The sequence below is a fragment of the Hemitrygon akajei genome, chromosome 20, assembly GCF_048418815.1.
Source record: "Hemitrygon akajei chromosome 20, sHemAka1.3, whole genome shotgun sequence".
NCBI classification, from domain to species: Eukaryota; Metazoa; Chordata; class Chondrichthyes; order Myliobatiformes; family Dasyatidae; genus Hemitrygon; species Hemitrygon akajei.
This window is the reverse complement of record NC_133143.1, coordinates 25366250-25389732: the sequence shown is the minus strand read 5'-3', so window position 1 is coordinate 25389732 and position 23483 is coordinate 25366250. Positions and strand designations below refer to the sequence as shown.

The window sequence follows — 23483 nt, the reverse complement described above, 5'->3', positions numbered from 1 at the left end:
CTTCAGCAAATGTTAGGGGCCAAAGGGCCAAAAATTCCCAAACTCACATCCCTGGGATTGTTCACACCAATTATCTCCACTGTTTATCCTTCTGGCATTTGGGAGGTCAGAAGAAGTCCTCTAACCGGCAAGGGGTTACCAAGTGCACATTCAGTTGCCAGCCTACATTCATATGATTTGTCCCACTTGAGTATCCTGCTGACTAAGCTTCCTTTCCAAGGTCGGCACTTGAGCAGCAGTCTGTACAAATACTTTTTCAAATTTTAGTGCAACCAGGTTCCTGCTGTTTCTCAACAGGTACTGTTAGAATAACGCTCAGAATCCAATGCAATTCCCAAGGCATAATAATACTCTACTTTACAATTAGAACCCTATTTCCACATTTGAAAACATGAAAGATCTTAATTGGGCTGAAAGGAGATGCCGGTGTTGCACACCCTTGTACATGAGCCACAAATCCAGGACAACAATAGCAACTGTGAACTCTGTGTCTTTATTGAGATGGAGCATGTGCTGTCACATGCTGAAGTTCTGCCACACTTTCCACCCACACCCTATAGGGTAACAATGCCAACCATTTACCATTTCTAGAAATGGAAAATAAGCCTCTAGAACACGACCAGAAGCAACCCAAGATCACATCGATAGAGAACACACGTTTACTCACATACACACACGTTGTATGTATAAAGTGACATTACAATTAATAGTCTTTATGATTTCTGACACGACACAGGCAGCTGATTATATGCACTTTGATTTGGCTCACTGTGTCAGAATGGCAGTAACTCAGAGAACATGTCATCTCATTTGTTTCATGGTGGCTGATGTGGGTAATTGCATTTGCCATAACTCATGTGACAATGTCTCTTGGAATTGAAAGTAGATTTGGCAACCTATCTCACAAATTACTCATCCTATTTCTTAAAGTAATGTCTTCAGAATTTATTGAAACCAACCAGTATATACACAAAGAGATGTTTATTTCAATGTCAGCGCACTCTTTACATGTTTTATCTGGAAGCTGATAGTACAATTGAAAGTCTTTGAATCATTACATTGCTTAAGAAACAGACACACCACAAGACACTTCGATCCAACAGGATCACAGCATCAACACACACTCACCACAAAATGCATTACGTGTAGTTTCAAATTCTGAAATGGCACATATGCAACACAGTGTGTACTTTGATTTAGTTCACTGTGTAGCAATAGCTTAGAGGGAAGTTCCAGCCCTTTGTTTCAGGTTGACCAATGTGGATGATGACATCCTCCACAATACACGGTAAGAATTTGTTGCCAGTTTCATCCTCTCGGTGTCTTCTCATCACTTGGAAGCAGAGTAAGATGGCAAGAAGATCAGCAGGTGGATAAATACATTCTGGCCGGTCCAGATCTGCCAACTTGTTCACCAATTGTCAATGTCATTGGTGTTATCAGTCATCTCTGAAAAATGAAAAAGATAAGGACTTGAACTTCTCAGGATATTGCAAAACATTACAACTAATGAAGTACTTTGAACTATGGTCACTGTTATAATGTGAAACTAGCTGCCAGAGTGTGCACAGCAAGTTCACAGCTCCAGCAATGAAACAAGAAATTGCTATGTTTTGTAACTGCAGAAATTAATTGAAAGAAAAACAGGGAGACCAAGAGGACATGTATGCTTCATTTTTAGTTTAGTGTGGAGCACACTTATGATGTGCTGGCATAATGACCTATTTTTACATATAACCCATAATAAATTAAGTAAGCAAACAAAGAATGCTTAAGCAAACAATATATTTACAATATTATTCAAATATTACTGAAATATTAAATACAGAACACTCCTCACTGCTGAGCTATAAACTCCAACTCAATATTAAATGCATCTCAACTTATATACATGTACAGTATGTATATATACGGTATACTATATAATACAATTACTATAAAGACATTCAGTAACGTAATCACTATGAAAGATTACTTATTCTTGTGGGATAATGCCCTTTCCTGGCAAGGGTTGGGGGGGAGAATGGGGGAGTGTCACTGTATGGCAGGTGAGACTTGCAGCTGCGAAACAATCTTAGGTTCTGTCTGGGATCTCCTCCATGGTGGTTGTAGGAGTTGACTCTGGCACTGCAGAAAGTGGTTCTGACAGCTCTGGACACCTTTGTTCTCGACTGTTGGCATCATGCACAGTACATGCAAAGCTTCTTGATCTGCAGATCTGTCCCAGGCCACTGGACAAAGCTTTTAGTCAATGCTTTTATTTTACCATGCCTAGGTAACCAGCATGTAGCTCCTCCAATACCTTAGCTCTCAGCTTGGATGGTACAGCAACTCTCAATTCTCACATAAGGCAATACCTGTCAAGGGCAAGTTCATCCCGGCACTGGTAAAAATGGGGGAACTGGAATTTCTCCTGCACATTCCAGCTATTTTGTGTTGCCACGTAGACCTGAGACAGTGTAGGGTCTTTTCTAGCTACCCTTGGGATTATCTCTGCTGAATACATCAGGAATAGTGTCCGCTTTTGTAAATTTTCAAAGGTAAGTGAGACAATTCATCCACATTTCAATTCTTTGGTTGTCCTCTTGAATTCTGTCTTGTAAATGTGTCCTCCAAGAAATAGAGGCCATTTCTGTATTCCTTCTGCTGCTGTTAGTGGAACACCTTTCTGTGAACTGAAAATGAACACTGGTATTTGATGCTCAGTAATGAAGGCAAACTCCCTCCCATGCAAGTACTAAGTAAAACCTTTTACACCCCAAACCAGACTCAAGGCCCCTTTGTCAATCTGTGCATAACTTTTCTCTGCAGTGGTAAGGGAATGTGATGCAGAGACAATGAAGCATTCACTTACATCACTCATAACGTGACGTGACTGTCCCTATGCCATAAAGTGAGGAGTCACTGGCCAATGTGGATCATAATGTGTGAGTACAGTGCCTAACACCACCACTTCCTTTGCCACCTCACACAGCTTTGTCCATGGCCATTTCTTCCCGATCTGTAGTAATGAGTTCAAGGGGTGGAGCACGTTAGCCAGATTTGGCAGGAACCTGTTATAGTCATTGACAAATCCTAAAAAGGGCCAGAACTATAACAGGTCCGTTGGCCTTGGGGCATCTACCATAGCTTGAATTTTCTCAGCATTCTTGTGTAATTCCTCTGTGTCAATGGTGTGACCACAGTAAGTAATATTCGCTTTAAAGAATTTACATTTGTTACATCATGATCTGAGCCTGTAATCTTCTAATCTTTTTAACATTGCCTTGAAATTCTGGAGATGTTGCTTGTCATCCCTGCCGGTGACAATGACGTCATTGAGGTGGCACTGAGTTCCTGAACAGTCTTGCAGTACCTGGTCCATTGGTTTCTGTCAGAGTGCAGGTGAAGATACTACTTCAAAAATAGCAATAAAGGTCTTTGTGAGTGTTTATGGGAAGAAATACTTTGGGTTCTTCTTCCATTTCCATCTGTTGGTAGGTCTCAGCTAAATCCACTTTGCTGAAGTGTTTCCCTCCAGAAAGGTTTGCAAAAATATCCTCTATCCGGGGAAGAGGGTATTGATCTACTTTCAGTACTGAGTTGTTCTTAAAAACACCACAGATCCTGACAGATCCTTGGCTACTGGGATCACCCATGGGCTCCACTCAACCTTGGAAATAATTCCTTCAGTCTCCATGCAATCTAGCTCACTGGCTCCTTTATCGTGGGTGATATACAGCACCCTCCGGGTTTTGTAAAACTTGGGTGTGGCATTTTCAATCAACACTATTTTACCCTTGATATGTTTGAGTTTTCTAATGTTATCCTTGAACACTGCTGTGACATCATCCAGTACACTTTCACAAACAAGAGAAAACGTGCAGATGCTGCGAATCCGAGTAATACACACAAAATGCTGGAGGCACTCAGCAGGCCAGGCAGCATCCATGGAAAAAGTACAGGCAGTCCTGACTAGATGCCACAATTTTGTTCAAGCTCTCATCCATTTCAACTGCAACTCAACTGCGTCTCTGTCTGCTGTTTCTATTGACAAAACAATTTCAATTGTTCCTTTAAATGTGAGTTGTGCTTCAGTTAGGAGCTGTTTTTGAATATTTGTTTTAAGATTACAACAACTAAGCCATCTCTCGATGCATCATTAAACACATCACTGAACTGACAATAGAAACATAGAAAACCTACAGCACAATACAGGCCCTTCGACCCACAAAGCTGTGCTGAACATGTCCCTACCTTAGAAATTACCTTGTCTTACCCATAGCCCTCTATTGTTCTAAGCTCCATGCACCTATCTAGGAGTCTCTTAAAAGACCCTATCACTTTTGCCTCGACCTCCATTGCTGGCAGCCCATTCCATGCACTCACCACTCTCTGCATAAAAAAATTACCCCTGACCTCCTCTGGACCTACTTCCAAGCACCTTAAATCTATGCCCTCTCGTGCTAGCTATTTCAGCCCTGGGAAAAAACCTCTGACTGTCCACATGATCAATGCCTCTCATTATCTTGTACACCTCTATCAAGTCACCTCTCATCCTCTGTCACTCCAAGGAGAAAAGGTCGAGTTCACTCAACCTGTTCTCATAAGGCATGCTCCCCGATCCAGGCAACACCCTTGTAAATCTCCTCTTCACCCTTTCTATGCTTTCCACATCCTTCCTGTAGTGAGGCGACCAGAACTGAGCACAGTACTCCAAGTGGGGTCTGACCAGGGTCCTATATAGCTGCAACATTACCTCTTAGTTCTTAAACTCAATCCTACGATTGATGAAGGTCAATGCACTGTATGCCTCCTTAACCACAGAGTCAACCTGTGCAGCAGCTTTGGGTGTCCTATGGACTCAGACCACAATATCCCTCTGAACCTCCACACTGCCAAGGGTCTTACCATTAATACTATATTCTGCCATCATATTTGACCTACCAAAATGTACCACCTCACACTTATCTGGGTTGAACTCCATCTGCCACTTCTCAGCCCAGTCTTGCACCCAATCAATGTCCCACTGTAACCTCTGACAGCCCTCCACACTATCCACAACACCTCCAACCTTTGTGTCATCAGCAAATTTACTAACCCATCCCTACACTTTCTCATCCAGGTCATTTATAAAAATCACGAGAGTAGGGGTCCCAGAACAGATCCCTGAGGCACACCACTGGTCACCAACCTCCTTGCAAAATATGACCTGTCTACAACCACTCTTTGTCTTCTGTGGGAAAGCCAGTTCTGGATCCATAAAGCAATGTCCCCTTGGATCCCATGCCTCCTTACTTTCTCAATAAGCCTTGCATGGGGTACCTTATCAAATGCCTTACTGAAATCCATATACATTGCATCTACGCCTCTACCTTCATCAAAGAATTCAATCAGGCTCGTAAGGCATGACCTACCTTTGACAAAGCCATGCTGACTATCTCTAATCATATTGTGCCTCTCCAAATGTTCATAAATCTTGCCTCTCAGAATCTTCTCCATCAACTTACCAACCACTGAAGTAAGACTCACTGGTCTATAATTTCCTGGGCTATCTCTACTCCCTTTCCTGAATAAGGGAACAACATCCTCAGCCCTCTAATCCTCCAGAACCTCTCCCATCCTCATTGATGCTGCAAAGATCATTGCCAGAGGCTTAGCAAACTCGTCCTTCTCTTCCCAAAGCAGCCTGGTGTATATCTCATCCAGTCCCGGTGATTTATCCAACTTCATGCTTTCCAAAAGCTCCAGCACGTCATTTTCCTTAATATCTGCATGCTCAAGCTTTTCAGTCTGCTGCAAGTCCTCCCTGGGTTTGCCAAGATCCTTTTCCATGGTGAATACTGAAGCAAAGTATTCATTAAGTACTCTACCTATACCTCCAGCTCCATAATGTTTGGACCACTTCTTCGATTCAGCCATGCAGGCTGAAATGGATTCCCCTTCCTTTTGATTCCACTTATGAAACTTAAAGCATTCTGCAATCAACATTGTTTTTGGCTCAAAATGTTCCTGCATTACTTTCATGATATCAACAAAACTCTCATTTAACTCATTTGGTTGGAGCAATTGTACATTTAACCAGATTGTATGCTCTTCTACCTAACACGGTCAGTAACACTGGCTACTTTATTTGGTTTTCATTGGTTATTTCATTTGCTTCAAAATACTGTTCAATTCATTCAGTATACACCCCCAGTTATCTGTTGTGCAATTGAAAGTGTCTATCGTTCTGATGTAGCCAGCCATTTCTGCTTTTCTTTACTATTTATTCTCAGTATCACCTAGTACTCATTGTTTATGAACCCATGAATTTCATCTATTTTCTGCCTTCTTTTAACTCCAATATCTCTCTCCTCCCTTCCAAATTAAAGAAAAATGTGCTGCACTTCAACAGGTAGAGAGTCAACTCTGGTTCAATTTAAAACTTGCTCATCACCACTGTTAGGTTTTGTAGCTCCAAAAACTAATTAAAGGAAAAACATGGGAGCCCAGGAAATGTCTATGCTTTGTTTTCACTTTAGTGAGTCACTCACTTATGATGTGGTGGTGTAATGACGTATGCCATTCACATACTTTTACATATAACCTGCGATGAATTATGTAAACAACAAAGTATTCACCAGATGTACAACAGAGGCAGAAAAACAAAGAACTTGCATTCATATAGCAACTTCCACATCTTCGTTACTTTCCATATACCACCAAAATCTAATGGTTGAAGTTTTTGTTTAATAGTTCTTGCATTTCTTCAGTGAGATTGGAGCCACAACACAATGGTTGAATTTAGCCCAAGTCCAGCCTAAGAAATCTAAAGTGAGCATTCAGCTACCTTAAGGAAACAACTTCATAAAGCAGAATGAACTAGCAGCTGCTACATGGTTACCACTGATGGTCAAGGAAAAAATTTCCATCCAACATCTGGGGCTGATGGCGGTGCTTAGGATTATGCCGCTTAATGGCAACCCCTTTGCTGGCATCTTCGGAATCAGCCCTATTTCTATCTTTAATATTTCCTTTTTCCCTTTTCAGGTTCTTTTGAAGACCTTGACCAGGAATAACATGCTGACTTCGGTCCTTTGCGGAAATGGGACCCACTCTCAGGGCCTCACAACCGGCGGCTTTTCAATATGCTAAGGACGTGGCCTGGAAGACAAATGCACCTTCAGGGTGCCAGATTTTCACAGATTCGAGGACAGTGCCGCCACCCGATGTGTCATGGGACTACACAGAAGATCGAAAGCTGTGAGCTGGCTGCAGGCTGTGTGCCCAGAGACCCAAATTCTTTGGGTACAGAGCTCGGAAAAAGCAATTCAACAGTCTTTTAACACCATAAATCGGCGAGTTGTTTTGTTATGTCTTCCTTCTCACTGTGGACAGAGACACCTCTTTTTTCCTTATTAGAGAGAGAGAGCCTATGGTATGTCAAATACCGGGTGAACGGGTAGTTTTTGGGTACTGCAAGTCTGTGTCTTTATTGACGCTTTGCTGCACGCTTGAGTGCTCAGGAGGGTGCAAATGCTTTTTTTGCTGGTGGGGGGGATCATTGCTTTGCTGCTGTTTATGCATGGGAGGGGGAGCTGGGGGGGTTTGGGGTTCTAACATTTACTGTCATTCATTCATTCTTTAAGGCACTCCTCTGTTTTCATGGATGTTTATAAAAACAAAAAAGAGTTTCAGGATGTATATTGTATACATTTCTCTGACATTAAATGTACCTATTGAAATCTATTGATAAAGCAGCAGTTCTCACAAAGGAATGTAAAAATTGGCAAATTTGTGAGATAAGGTAAATTCATAGCTTCAGATTTACAAAAAGTAGTGATCCAGTTTAAGTAAAATCCTGACTAAATATTTTTAAATGTTCCAATTAATATGCAACAATAGAAAATTTAATGAAGCTCATGTCAAGTCTTCTGTGGCATGAAACAAACACAGAGGAAGTCCTCTCAGCGTGCATGTTATGGACAGGAGGCAAGCAGTCGTTGTTTTGGTGTTACTTGTTTAAAATTGTGCACTGCAGATGAGTCCTCCAGATAACAGAAGTCTTTCAAACTGTAGATGATCAATTTGGAAGAGTGGCTACTTCAGCTTTATTTAAAAGGCCCATACTTAGCTGAGCTCCCGCTGTAACTTCTGAAGCGTCCAACTCAGTCCCTATAAATATCTCCTTTCAGCACAGTTCAAAGCTCAAAGTAAACTTATTATCAAAGGTCACATATGTCACCATATGCAATATGAGAGATTCTTTTTATTATTTATCTACCGTGCTGCCCTAATTTTCTTGCGGGCATACACAGTAAATCCAAGAAGCACAATAGAATCAATGAAAGACAACACCCAACTGGATGGACAAACAACCAATGTGCAAAAGACAGCAAACTGTGCAAAAACAAAGGAAGAAAAAGCAGTAAGTATCAAAAACATGAGATAAAGAGGCTTTGAAAGCAAGTCTGTAGGCTGTAGGAACAGTTCAGTGACAGGTGAGTGGAGTGAAGTTATCCCCTCTCGTTCAAGAGCCTCATTGTTGAGGGGATAACTTCTGTTATCACTGTTCCTGAACTTAGTGGTGTAGGTAGGCCCTGAGGCTTCTGTACATTCTTCCTGAAGGCAGCAGCAAGAAGAGAGCATGACCTGGATGGTGGTGGTGTCCCTGATGCTAGATGCTGCTTTCCTGCGACAGTGCTACGTGTAGATGTGCTCAGTGGTGGGGAGGGCTTTATTCGTGATGGATTGAGCTGCATTCACCACTCTTTGCAGGATTTTCCATTCAAGGGCTTTAATATTTCCATACCAGGCTGTGATGCAACCAGTCAATATACTCTCCACCACACATCTATAAAAATTTGTCAAAGTTTTAGAGGTCATGCCAAATCTTCGCAAACTTCAAAGGAAGTAGAGGAACTACCTTGATTTCTTCATAATTGCACTTAAGTGCTGGGCCCAGGACAGGTCCTCTGAAATGATTACACAGAGAAATTCAAAGTTGCTGACCTCCTCCACATCTAATCCTCTGATGAGGACTGGCTTATGAACCTCCTATCTCCTTGGTCTTGGAGACCTTAGTATCAGTGACATGGGTGAACATTCCAGCCAGTTGATCAGCACAGGTCTCAGTACTTGGCCAGGTATCCCATCTGGGCTGGATGCATTCTGTGGGTTTGCCCTCTTGAAGGATGCTCTCACGCTAACCTCAGAGACTGAAATCACAGAGACATCAGGGGCTGTGGGAGCTCATGAAGGTTCCTTCATGTTTTGATGGTGAAAGTGAGCATAGAAGGCTTTGAGCTCAAATACAAAAACACTGCATAAATATGCCAATGGTCCTGACCACAGTTGGTGTGGATGCTAACCCAGCCCCTGGCCATGCACCCAGCCATAGTTTGAACTATGCTGCCACCCAGATCCCTGGATCTGGCCAGACTCCCTCCTGGTATTCAAGACGGAGACACAAGACACGGCAGATGCTGATATCTGGTGCAAAGTACAATCTCACTGGGTCTTTCATCATCTGTCGAGGGAGATAGGCATGGAGTTGATGTTTCAAGTCATTACTCTTCATCTGGACTGAAAGATAGCCAGGAGTTGAGTGTGGGGGGTGGGGATGGGACAAGAGCTGGCAAGTGATTAGTGAGGCAGGGATGGATCGTTCTCTCAGTCAACTGCAAACCCCCTCTGCTCATCTGACACCATTTGTCACTTGCCAGTTCTTGCTCCACCTCTTCCTTCCACCTCTTTATACTGATTATCTTCTCTCTGCTTTTCCCAGGCCAAATGAAGGATCTCAACCCAAAATTTCAACTGTCCATTTTCCTCTATAGATACCAGCCGTAATCTTCCAGAAAATCACCTTTTGCATTCCCTTTTAGACCCCCCACAGCTCACATTCCAGATGAATGAGGGCCATCAGGATTTCCAAACAATTAGATATCAGTTCATCAATGGTCCACTTTACTGTTTGCAACAACATCCTCCACTACTAATATCCTCAGGCCACTGGCTATCTCCCCCATTTGCTCCTACCCTGAAAATCTCCTAGATCATAACCACAAACCGCCCACCAAAATCACTAGCATAATCCTCTTTAGCTTCCATCAACAAGCCTTTACCCCTCCCCCAACAATCCAGTGATTTTCTTTCCTGCTGCTCACCATCACCTTCTCCTGTTCTAAACATGCACTGAACCTCATCAACACCCCCCAACTGTCTCCTCAGCAGGATTGCCCCCACCCCTTTCTTCCACAATCATCTTCGTAGTCTTCCCTCACTACAGATGCCCCTCACAGCTGTCCCAATCTGCTTCTCCCATCATCCCTCATTTCCCTCCCACTCACTCCATTCAGTCCCCACTCACTTCTCCTGCAGTCTTCACTGCTGGCAGAGACAGGACTGATCATAGGGGAAGGGTCTTTGTGCCAGCTTTTCAGTCATTGCCGGGCACGTCCTGCTCCACGCAGGGCTCAGGCTATCCTCCTTCTAGAGCTTCAGAACATGGCAGCCTGGCATAACACAGCAGTACTCTGATGCCATTCAGTACTTCAAGTGCTTTTGAACCCCGGTTCGTAAAGAATCGTTTGTTGTCCCAGAATTGGTGTTTGCATTCACTTTCACATGCAACATACACCCTTCCTCAAATTGAGTAATTTTTCCTTCCTCAAGGTAAATGATCCACAGTGGAGTTTATAATCTATATGCATCGCACTCTGCTTTTGATGTATTAAGCATTTTGTCTTTTTTTCATGTGTGTGTCCCTATCTCTCACTCACGTTTACACATGCTTACAAGCACACACTCCTTTCCCGTTTCTTTTTTATGGGAACAGATGGCGAACGAACACTCCCCACTGTTCTGATGGATGAAAGGAGCAGGTTTAGCATGGAGTCTCTGACATTCTGGGCTCGAGTGGCCCAACATCAGTAACCGCTGAGTGATCGCTGAATGTTTTCAGTTTTTAAGTATAAAATACCACATAACCTTTCTGATTGCCTCTTTATTTGTAATATAACTTTGTCAAAGCATGCCGTTTATTCACAACCCTGTCAAGTTCTATATTCAAACTGGAAATGAACTCTGCTAAATGAACTACCAGGTTTATTGCATCTCTGTCTCCGGCACAGATTCCCATGAAGGCTCGAGGTTAACAAGCACTGCCTTGATTTGGCATTAAACCAATATGTCAAAACGTCAGATTTGCTCCTTACATTTTATGAAGGTTTTTTTTAGGTAAGTAAGTTTAAGTTGCAGCATAATCACTGAGTTAATCATTATGCCTTTGCCATGTCACAAGACAACTTCTTCAATATAAACTGATACAATTTAAGAGGAGAATTGTTCAGCAAAACTCTTGCCAGGGGTTTTACTACATAGTCTATGACAGCCTGATTTGGATTATGTAAAATGTGGAAGGCTGGATTCACTACAGCTCTCTATATATCTCTGCCAATAATAATTGAACGTATTATACATAGCTCTGAGCCCAGAAATTTCTTTAAATGATTCGAGTACCTTGCATTCAGCAGCCAATACTGCACATTCTGCTCAGCTCTGGTAATAGTCACTTCCAAATTTTACTCATGGTAATACTTAGCCGTAGCTCAAAAAAAATCAAGTTTCATTCCAAAAAGTTTGAGAACATTATCCAGGATGACACTTTATAAGTGTTATGCATTGAATGTGCCCCATCTGTATTCTCAGGTGGTGAAGAAGACTTCACAGCTTTTTTTTAAAAAAGGGTATCATTCTCCCTTATCTAAAGTTGCCAAAATTAATTACTTGGCAATATCACAAACAAGAGAAAATCTGCAGATGCTGGAAATTTGAGCAACACACACAAAATGCTGGAGGAGCTCAGCAGGCCAGGCAGCATCTATGGAAAAAAGCACAGTCAACATTTCAGGCCGAAACCCTTCAGCAGGACTGGAGAAAAAAAGTTGGAGGAGTAGATTTGAAAGGTGAATGGAGAGGAAAGAGAAACGCCAGGGGATAGGTGGAACTTGGAGGGGGAGGGATGAAGCAAAGAGCTGGAAAGTTGATTGGTGAAAGAGACAGAAGGCCGTGGAAAAAAGAAAAATGGAGGGGAGGAGGAGCACTAAAGGGAGGTGATGGGCGGGCATGGAGGTAACATGAGAGAGGGAAAAAGGGATCGGAAATGATGAAGGGGGAGGAGGCAGTATTTGGCAACATATTTTATTTGTCAAAGCTGAGAGGTTGCTGTGTGCTCATGGATTATTATGCTGTCCATAAAACAAAATGTAAAGAAAAAAATGGATTCACTGACTCTGAGGTAACTTGCTTCTCTTAAAGGTAGTGGAGATGCTAATAGGAACTCCTGCCCTTTACCCTAATGCGGCAATTCAAAATGGTACTACTGAAGGTTGACCTTGTAAGGTTTCCATTAAGATTCACTAAGCATTAATTTGCACAAAATGAACACATAAAATTCCCAAAAGTAGCCTTAATTGACACTGAGAATAACAGATTTAATGAATTTTGTTATGCTGTTGGTTTTTTTAATCTTTTTCCATAATGTAGACAATATTAAGTTAAATGTACTGACCAGCAGGTATGATTCCATCCAATTCCATGACCCCTCAGATTGGATTATTCAGTTGGGTAGAATTTAGGCATACATCAGGCAAGACTGGAACCCTCATCGTCACCACTCCAAGCCACTGCTAACATCAAGAGTGCTGACTTTATCACTGGGATTGAAACATCAAGTCCTAGTAGCTCTACTCTACTTATTGAATTAACTGAGGAGTGAGTGACTTGTCATACACAAGGGCAAGTTGTAAACTGGTATTTATGGTAACTTGAAGTATTTAGGTTCAATCTTATCAAAAATTCAGCCCAGTTAATCTTCTCAGTAGGGTATCAAGTAGGATAGCCCTTTTTTATCCATGTGTTTTAAGAGCCCTGCTGCTAGAATGCACTTATTCTAAATATCACACAAGTGCCTGCAGGGTTGTCCAGAACACTGAAGTGTAAATCCTCTCAGGCCCCATTTAAGATTTTGTAATGAATTATGCAGCAGACTGAAGGAAAAAGCTGAAGAACAAATGCACTGGAAAATGTTCAGCCTGACAGTTTACCCTTACCCTTTGACATTTAACAGTTCCAGTTGTTCACTGGTAAAACTGCTCAAAATATTAGAGGCAATGTTACACTCTCTTCAGGTGACCGATCTACCTAAGTGGCTAGAATACGCTGAAATATCCATGTCTTATAGTCTTGGATACGACATGATGTCACCCACCCCCACAAAAATTCAACTTGCTGAAAAAAACAAAATGAGTTTTTATCAAATGAAAACCATCTACATCCTCAAGGAATGGAACACACACTAAAACACAAGACACACATCTTTTGCCTCACAGATGCTGCTCACCCTGCAAAGTGTAGCAGATTGCTTATTGTTATAGACAGCACAGCACAGGGAAAAGCTCTTCATCCCACGACCAATGCTAATTTAAATTGCTGCTCATGATCGAAATCCCTCCAATTCCTACCCATGCGTGTGTCTCTCCAAGAGAGGTATGCCGAACAAGTCAAGGAGCTTCTGTTGTATAATCACTGTTGCTATACGTTTTTCTCAGAACAATTCTTGAAGACATTAAGGGCCCACAACCAACAATGAGAAATGGTCAAGTAATCTATCTGTAGATATTGATTGGAGGATAAATATAGCCCATGCTTTTCTGGAAGAATATCCTGTTTAACATGAAAGCCATGCAAATGACTCACTTCGCACCCCTAGAAAAGCCAAGTGTTCCTTCTCAACCACAATACATCTACTCCAACAATGCAGACCTCGCTCTGTTTAAAGGATGAATTTTTTCCACAAATCCCACACTTTCATGCCTGTGCTTGTACTCTGGAGTGGATGTAGGGTTGTGCCAGTCTGATGCAAAGAAGGTGAGTGATTTGTGTATCACTAAACCATTCGCTTCAGGATTAACAACCTATATTTTCTGGTGCAAGATTGTAGGATGGAAGAATTGAAGAGTTTAACATGGGGAATGTGATCCCAACTTGCCATATACTCTTCCACAGTCCTTCGTTACAGCTGGGAATATCTAAAGTAGGTATGAGTCTCCATTTGTTGGATGCAGGATGAACGAATCAACATAGTTAATATATCTGAGGGAATGAGATACATGGGACAGGAAACCCTGTCCCTTCCCCCCAATGCTGAGTGCCAGTTAATCACCATGTGAGTCTCCTCACCCTCTGGCCACCAGCTACGCAGTCCATCTGGAAAGGAACAAGCAAACGTAATGAGTTCCTGATATGTTTGACTGGGCCGAGGCATCAGTGATATTCCTGGACTCTTAACTGTTTCCATCCTCCATGTTGCCTCCCAGATTCCGTGTGTGGGCTGCTTCTTGCTTGGCATTGTTGTCCTACTGTGTAGCAACAGGGCCTTTTTATAATAAATAGGATGCTATGTTGGTTATATGACAACAGTACATATAGTCAATACGTCACTGGACATTCCTAGGCTCAGAATCTAAAGAACTTGACACAATGTAGAAGTTATGGTAAAATAAATTCAATATCGGTGACTTCAGTCTTGTAAGCAAGCTCCCTCTAAAGCTAATAGGCTGGTCATTAAAAGGTTGATGCTTACTCTCTTCTCATAGCAGATACCAAAACTCCCAGTAGGACAAAGATTATTAGTGGCCTATACAAAAGCAACAAACTAAATACTGGGAGGACTCAATGGGTCAGGCAGTATCTGTGAAATGCTTGGTCGATGTTTCGCCTTAGGATCTTTCACTTGGGCTGGAAAGTAGAAGGGAAACAGTTGGTATAAAAAAAGGTGTTGGGAAGAGATGGAACGAGAGGTGGCCAGAGATAAAGGGATCCAGATGAGAAGGCGTGATAGGCAGATGGAGGAGGAAAGTTTTGAAATAGTGACATAGACAGGGTGTCACAACCACAGGCTCTGCAGCAGGGTCTATAAACTCACACAGGCAGGTTGCACAACAGGTTCAGCAACTGCATTTGTGAGTATGCACGTTCCAGCTAATTACTGCTTCATTATGATGATATTTAGCTCCCATATTTTTATACTAGTATTGTTGAGACTTGGCCATAAGCACAGCAATGTTTCCTCTTCCTGTTTTCCCTTATCCTTGTTCGGGAAAGAGACCTACCATTTCAATAGACACTGTAAAGGAGCAATATTACTGTACAGCAATTTTTTTCAAAAATGTTGCTTCCTCAGAATATTTTTTTGTTTATGATCGACCACTTGAAGCTAAACAGAAATATAGTTCTAAACTACTTGCATCATGTAGGAATTTGGAAAAACAAGAAATTAATTTTTATTGAATATAATGCAGTTAATTGCATTACGGTGCTGATGCTTTGCAATATTTCAACTAAGCTGAAGATGTTTTGTTGATGATTTTCATTTGTACTCAGTGTCTGAGGCTTCTCACTTAAGTGTCCTTGATGGATCCCTGTTGCGCTGTACTGCTTCTCCATGCTCATCACTGACGGTGCCAAGATCTGCAGCGAAGAGGTCTAAATGGGAATGCAGAAAATGAATCTTTAGTGACATACTGCACTTCATGGTTTTGTATGCTTGAAGTATGTTGTCAACTAGCTGCACGTGGTTTGGTGCTCTGTAGTTGGCAGGAAATTTTTCAACAACGTCCTTGAATGTCTTCCATGCAATTTTCTCCAGTCCCACTAGAAGTTGTTTGAATTGCCTGTCATTGCTGACCTGTTTCATTTGTGGACCAAGAAAAATGCCCTCCTTAATCTTGGCATCAGTTATTCTGGGAAACATCTGTCTCAAATAGAGGAATCCTTCACAGAAGTTTACAGCTATTCTAAAACTGGTCCTGCCTTGCAGCATCCACTCTGGCTAAGCACACCCAGGCATGCCTGGACAAGATAGAAAACTTTTCAGCTTACATTGTGGACAACATTTTAATTGTCTTGAATTATGAATTGAAATAACAAGTATAGGTGATTTTTTAAAATGGTGCATAATAGGGAAGTTTGATGGTGACTTTCATGATCAGCAAAATCCAAAATTGAAAAGATACTCACAAAGGTATTCAAGAAGCCAAATCTTTGTTATCCAGTTATTGCTTCCAGCTGCAATGTTGGAATTTATCTTTCAGCTTGACAATTTTAGTTAACTGACCTTTGGTCTAGAATTTATTGTTTTTCTTTTCCTTTAAATTCTGCATCAATTCTCATTAAAGCCAATAAACTGTTGATTTGCTTCAGTCTCTCTCTCTCTCTGTCTCTCCACACTTGGCTCATATCTAAACATTTTGTATGGGCAACAAAATCCAGCAGATAATGGGATATGATAGGAAAGAAAGGTGAAATCTGGAGCAAAATAAAGGATACGAGATGGGCAGTTGGGAACGGCTGAGGAAGGGGACTAGTGAATTGGAGGAGCAAATTGATTGGATGGAGGATGGGACAAAAACAAGATGATGGGACCCTGGGGTGGCTATAGCAAGATCTGGATTGATCAGGGAGAGAGAAATGTGACAGGATCTAATAGAGAACAGAACCAAGCTGAATAGATGGCTCTTGTGAGTCTCCTTGCTTTTCTCAGTAATCACTTTGTCTCACAGCTACCAGTCAAAACCTAAATTGTATTCTGTGACATGTCTGATAAATTCAATCCAGAATATCAACCTATTGAAAAGACTGAAACTGTTTGTACCAAATAGAGGTATTTGTCAAGCAAAGTACATTTACCTTTATAGGTGTGAAAGGTCACTAAGATGATACAACTTTAGACATGCCTAAGGCAGGTCAACAGTTCAATGGACAACATTATGCATAGATAACTCAATCTCCTTCTTTTCTATCTCTGTACTCAACTCAGGGTTATAAATCTTCCTTTGGTCAGGACATTTAACATTATCTCCTTTGAAGGATTAATAAGCTTTGCCTCAACCATTTTCTGTGGAAAAGCATTGCACATTTCTAAAACAAAATCTATATTTAATTCAATTATAGTCTCCTATTTCTGTATTAATTTTCAATTACCTCTTGTCATTGATTTTTCACTTAGGGAAAATAATTTTTACCTATTTGTACACTCAAAACTGTTCATAATGTAAACACAAGGGATTCTGCAGATGCTATTATTCCAGAGTAACACACACTCAAAATTCTAGAGGAACTCAATAGGTCAGGCAGCATCTATGAAAATGAATAAACAGTTGATGTTTCAGGCCGAGACCTTCATCATTATGGTCTCAACTTACAACTTACAATGCCTATAAAGAGGACTAAACACAGAAGAGAAATTTTGAAGAAGAGCAATAAAATTGATAAATTCCTAAACAAATGATTTAGATTAGCTCTAGTCACAGAGACATCTACTAAGTAAGCCACTGAGAACAAGTAGAATATATTGTATATAATTATTGAAATGTTTGCACCATAATGCACAATTGCAAGCTTGTTCTCATTAAGAAAACAGTCCTCTTAAAACAGAACTTGAACCACAGATGCATACAGGATTGACATAAAATAAATTCCCGAAACCCAGTATCGTTTCAATGGAACAAGGGGTGGAGAACCTATCAGCACTGAAATCCTGCTCAATAGACAATAGACAGTAGGTGCAGGAGTAGGCCATTCGGCCCTTCTAGCCAGCACTGCCATTCACTGTGATCATGGCTGATCATACAGAATCAGTACCCCGTTCCTGCCCTCTCCCCATATCCCTTGACCCCGCTATCTATAAGAGCTCTATCTAACTCTCTCTTCAATGCATCCAGAGACTTGGCCTCCACTGCCTTCTGGGGCAGAACATTCCAAATATCCACCACTCTCTGGGTGAAAATGTTTTTCCACATCTCTGTTCTAAATGGCCTACCCCTTATTCTTAAACTGTGGCTTCTAGTTCTGGACTCACCCATCAGCGGGAACATGCTTCCTGCCTCCAGCATGTCCAATCCCTTAATAATCTTATATGTTTCAATCAGATCCCCTCTCATCCTTCTAAATTCCAGTGTATACAAGCACAGTTGCACCAATCTTTCAACATATGACAGTCCCAACATTCCAGGAATTAACCTTGTGAACCTACACTGCACTCCCTCAATAACAAGAATGTCCTTCCTCAAATTTGGAGACCAAAACTGCACACAGTACTCCAGGTGGGGTCTCACCAGGGCCCTGTACAGCTGCAGAAGGACCTCTTTACTCCTATACTCAATTCCTCTTGTTATAAAAGGCAGTATGCCATTAGCTTTCTTCACTGCCTGCTGTACCTGCATGCTTGCTTTCATTGACTGATGTACAAGAACACCTAGATCTCGTTGTACTTCCCCTTTTCCTAACTTGACTCCATTTAGATAGTAATCTGCCTTCCTGTTCTTGCCACTAAAGTGGATAACCTCACATTTAACCACATTAAACTACATCTGCCATACATTTGCCCACTCACCCAACCTGTCCAAGTCACCCTGCACTCTCATAACATCCTCCTGACATTTCACACTGCCACCCAGCTTTGTGTCATCAGCAAATTTGCTAATGTTACTTTTAACCCCTTCATCTAAATCATTAATGTATATTGTAAACAGCTGCGGTCCCAGCACTGAACCTTGCGGTACCCCACTGGTCACAGCCTGCCATTCCGAAAGGGACCCGTTAATCGCAACTCTTTGTTTCCTGTCAGCCAGCCAATTTTCAATCCATGTCAGTACTTTCCCCCAATACCATGTGCCCTAGTTTTGCCCACTAATCTCCTATGTGGGACTTTATCAAAAGCTTTCTGGAAGTCCAGGTACACTACATCCACTGGCTCTCCCTTGTCCATTTTCATAGTTACATCCTCAAAAAACTCCAGAAGATTAGTCAAGCATGATTTTCCCTTCATAAATCCAAGCTGACTCGGACTGATCCTTCTACTGCTATCCAAATATGTCATAATTTCCTCTTTTATAATTGACTCCAGCATCTTTCCCACCACTGACGTCAGGCTAACCGGTCTATAATTCCCTGTTTTCTCTCTCCCTCCTTTCTTGAAAAGTGGGATAACATTAGCCACCCTCCAATCAGCAGGAACTATTCCTGAATCTATAGAACATTGGAAAATGATTACCAATGCGTCCCCGATTTCTAGAGCCACCTCTTTAAGTACCCTGGGATGCAGACCATCAGGTCCTGGGAACTTATCAGCCTTCAGACTCAACAGTCTATCCAACACCATTTCTTGCCTAATATAAATTTCCTTTAGTTCATCCTTTACCCTAATTCCTTTGGCCACTATTACATCTGGGAGATTGTTTGTGTCTTCCCTAGTGAAGACAGATCCAAAGTACCTGTTCAACTCATCTGCCATTTCCCTGTTCCCCATAATAAATTCACCTGTTTCTGTCTTCAATGGCCCAATTTTGGTCTTAACTATTTTTTTGCTATTCACATACCTAAAGAAGCTTTTACTATCCTCCTTTATATTCTTGGCTAGTTTACCTTCATACCTCATTTTTTCTTGGCGTATTGCCTTTTTTGTTATCTTCTGTTGCTCTTTAAAAGTTTCCCAGTCCTCCGGTTTCCCGCTCATCTTTGCTTTGTTATACTTCTCTTTTATTTTTATACTGCCCTTTACTTCCCTCGTCAGCCACGGCCGCCCCTTACTCCCCTTAGGAACTTTCTTCCTCTTTGGAATGAACCGATCCTGCACCTTCTGCATTATTCCCAGAAATACCTGCCATTTTTGTTCCACTGTCTTCCCTGCTAGGGTATTGTTCCATTGAACTTTGGCCAGCTCCTCCTTCATAGCTCCATAGTTCCCTTTGTTCAACTGTAATACTGACACATCCAATTTTCCCTTCTCCTTCTCAAATTGTAGGTTAAAACATATCATATTATGGTCACTACCTCCTAATGGTTCCTTTACCTCGAGGTCCCTGATCAAATCCGGTTCATTGCACAACACTAAATCTAGAATTGCCTTCTCCCTGGTAGGCTCCAGTACAAGCTGTTCTAAGAATCCATCTCGGAGGCACTCCACAAACTCCCTTTCTTGGGGTCCAGTACCATTCTGATTCTCCCAGTCTACCTGCATGTTGAAATCCCCCATGACAACTGTATCATTACCTTTGTGACATGCCAATTTTAACTCTTCATTCAACTTACACCCTACATCCAGACTGCTGTCTGGGGGCCTGTAGATAACTCCCATTAGGGTCTTTCTACCCTTAGAATTTCTCAGTTCTATCTATACTGACTCTACATCCCCAGATTCTATGTCCCCCCTCGCAAGGGACTGAATATCATTCCTCACCAACAGAGCCACCCCACCCCCTCTGCCAGTCAGTCTGCTCGAGGTGAGACACCGGTGAATTTCCCCTTGAATATTCTTATGAGTATAATATGAACTAATTTTCTTTTCTAATATTTATGCAGGCGAGTTGAACTGCGCAAGGCGGTTAACAAATAGTGTGGGAGTGCAGTTAAGTGCGATGCTTTACAGAGCCAACAATAGAAGATTGGGGTACAATTCCTGCCGCTTTTTAGAAGGAATTTGTATGTTCTCCCTGTGACCACATGGGTTTCCTTTGTGTGCTCCGGTTTCCTCCTACATTCCAGAAGAGGTACAGATTAGGGTTAGTAAGCTGTGGCTGTACTATATTGGTGCTGGAAGCATGGTGACACTTGTGGCCTGATCCCAGCACATCTTTGGGTTGTGTTGGTCATAGATGCAGATGACACTGTATGTTTCCATGTTTCAATGTACACATGACAATTAAAGCAAATTGAAAACTGACAGACTTGAATTTACAGTACTGTGCAAAGCTCTTAGGCAGATATATATAACTAGGTTGCCTGAGACTTGTGCACAGTATTGATTAAAATAGGAAGGTGGTTAGGAAACAAAAATAAGAGTACTTAGCTTTGTATTAGCTCAGTAATATCAATTGTTAGTTGGTAACTGAAAAGACATAATATATGTATGTAGCTAGTACTTTTGCATAGTACTGGAGTTCAAGGGATAGGTTTTAAAGGAGGAGAAAACAAGAGGTGGAAAAGCAAAGAATTTTTGGAAGAGGTCTCTGAAATGTGGACTAGGGTAGCTGTACGTCGGGCAATAAAGTTGAGCTGAGGGTGGAAGGGAAAACTGCAAAACACCACAAGTACAAAATCATTATAGAAAAAGTCACAGAGCAAAGTGTATAGCCACAGTGAGAACCTTAAAAGGTGGGGGGGGGGGGGTCACTGGTGGACAAATGTTATTGAGATCAATAAACACACATTGCTTTTGGTTTCTCAGATTAAAGACCATTCCACATGGAGTTGATGACTCCATCACAGACAGCCATTCAGCATGGGCTCAACCAAGAGATGATCAGCTGGAAGATGTTGAAACATGAAGTCATTGGTGAACGTACTGAGAAGCAATGGTAATTTCAAGCACGGTGACTTTCACTGTCAATGTTTAAAATCTTTAATCATGAAGATTTATGGCAAAGAAAGGAGTTGACTTTAAATGAAGTGTCTGTGCTGACTGAATAAGAGACCCTGTGCCTACTCTTTTTCCCCTTTAAATTGTAGTAAGCAGATACTTTTTTGATCTGATGTTCAATATCGTTTCCACCACCCCCTCCTATTTCATTCAATGTTCTCAACATGTTAGAAACCCTACTGTATTACCAATGAAAATACATTTCTTCAATTTATTTCAATGCTTCCGTCATTTCCCAACATATTGGATGTCCTAGTTATTGACTTTTCTGATGAGGAAAACAGGACCTTCTGATACACTCCTACGAATTAACATGCTTCCATTACAGTTCAGGTCACCCAACTAGAGGAAGGATGTTGAGGCTTTGGAGAGGGTGCAGAAGATGGTTACTAGGATGCTGTCTGGTTCAGAGGGTATGTACATTCAGTTGGGTTCTTATTCTTTTCAAGAATAAGCGAAATAGAAGCTTTATAAAAGATTGTGGAAACCTACTGATGCACCATCAATAACTCTCGGAGATGGGAGGCAAACGATAGGCTTTTATTAGCTGCAAGAGATCACAATTAGCAGCAAGAGACCACCACACAACATCCTGGAGACTGAGGGAGGAGCAGTGCCTCCAATCACCTTTATACAGGGGTCTGTGGGAGGAGCCACAGGAGCAGTCATCAGGGGGTGTGTCCAGACAGGTATATGTAGTTCACCACATTCATCCCCCCTTTGTTTTAAAAGAGAGTCTCCATGGGGCGAAGTTTCTGACAAGTATATTTACAGGTTAAGTCTATCAGGCAGTCGAATCTGTCGCTGCGATCTACGTAGCACCAGTGGTGATTGCACCAGTGCCGATGGTGATTGCACCGGAGACTGTGGTTGTGCTGGCTCTGGCCTGACTTGAGGTGCCAGCCCATTAGGCGTCAGTAATCCCTCATGCGTGTGCGAGGCGCCCGGTATGGGAGTGTCGTGAGGAGTCTGTGTAGGGCTCGGTGTGCACGGTGTCACCTCGGGTACAGGGTTCATAGTTACCGTGGAGTGTTCGGGGTAGGGGTCTGGTGCTCCTGCGGGCGCCAGGTCGCGGACGGAGACCGTGTCCTCCCACCCATCAGGTAAGAGCACGTAGGCATACGGGGAGTATTTATTGCTCCTCACATGTTTCCGGAGCAGCACTGGCCCTGGGGACGTCAGCCAAGCCGGTAGGGTGGTCCCAGTGGCAGACTTCCTGAGAAAAGAAAAGAGTCGCTCATGAGGGGTGGCATTGGTGGACGTACATAACAGGGAGCGGATGGAGTGGAGTGCCTCGGGGAGGACCTCCTGCCAGCAAGAGACCGGCAATCCCTTTGACTTAAGGGCTAAGAGTGTGGCCTTCCACACCGTGGCATTCTCCCTCTCCACCTGTCCATTTCCCCAGGGATTATAGCTCGTGGTCCTACTAGTAGCAATACCCCTAGCCAGCAGGTATTGGCGCAGCTTGTCACTTATAAACGAGGACCCTCTATCACTGTGGATATAGCAGGGATATCCAAACAGAGTGAAGAGCTGGCGCAGGGCTTTTATGACGGATGTGGCAGTGGTGTCGGGGCAGGGGATGGCAAAGGGGAACCGCGAGCACTCGTCGATTATGTTGAGAAAGTAGACATTGCGGTCGGTGGAGGGAAGGGGGCCCTTAAAGTTGACACTCAGACGCTCAAAGGGGCGGGTGGCCTTGATAAGTTGTGCCTTTTCAGGACGGTAGAAGTGCGGTTTGCACTCAGCGCAGACTTGGCAGTCCCTGGTCGTCGTCCTGATGTCCTCAAGGGAGTACGGCAGGTTCCGGGCTTTCACGAAATGGTAAAATCAGGTGACCCCCGGGTGGTAAAGATCTGCATGGAGGGCGTATAGCCGGTCGAGCTGTGCGCTGGCACACACTCCCCGGGATAGGGCATCCGGGGGCTCATTGAGCCTTCCAGGCCGGTACAGGATATCATAGTTGTAGGTGGAGAGTTCCATTCTCCACCACAAAATTTGATCATTTTTGATTTTGTCCCGCTGTTGGTTGCTGAACATG

The 23483-nt window shown here is 42.4% G+C and overlaps 1 long non-coding RNA gene across 2 annotated transcripts; it reads right to left on the bottom strand.

Annotated features, from left to right (window-relative positions):
• Positions 1-966: 966 nt before the first annotated feature.
• On the bottom strand, positions 967-15511 carry LOC140713657 (uncharacterized). 2 transcript variants are annotated; one of them, XR_012095700.1, is made up of 2 exons: positions 15426-15511; positions 967-1449 (listed from the first exon to the last, which is right to left on the bottom strand). It is a non-coding gene; the product is annotated as an uncharacterized lncRNA (long non-coding RNA). The 2 variants fall into 2 exon arrangements; XR_012095701.1 differs by lacking the exon at positions 15426-15511 and adding an exon at positions 12536-12649.
• Between the last annotated feature and the right edge of the window lie 7972 nt (positions 15512-23483).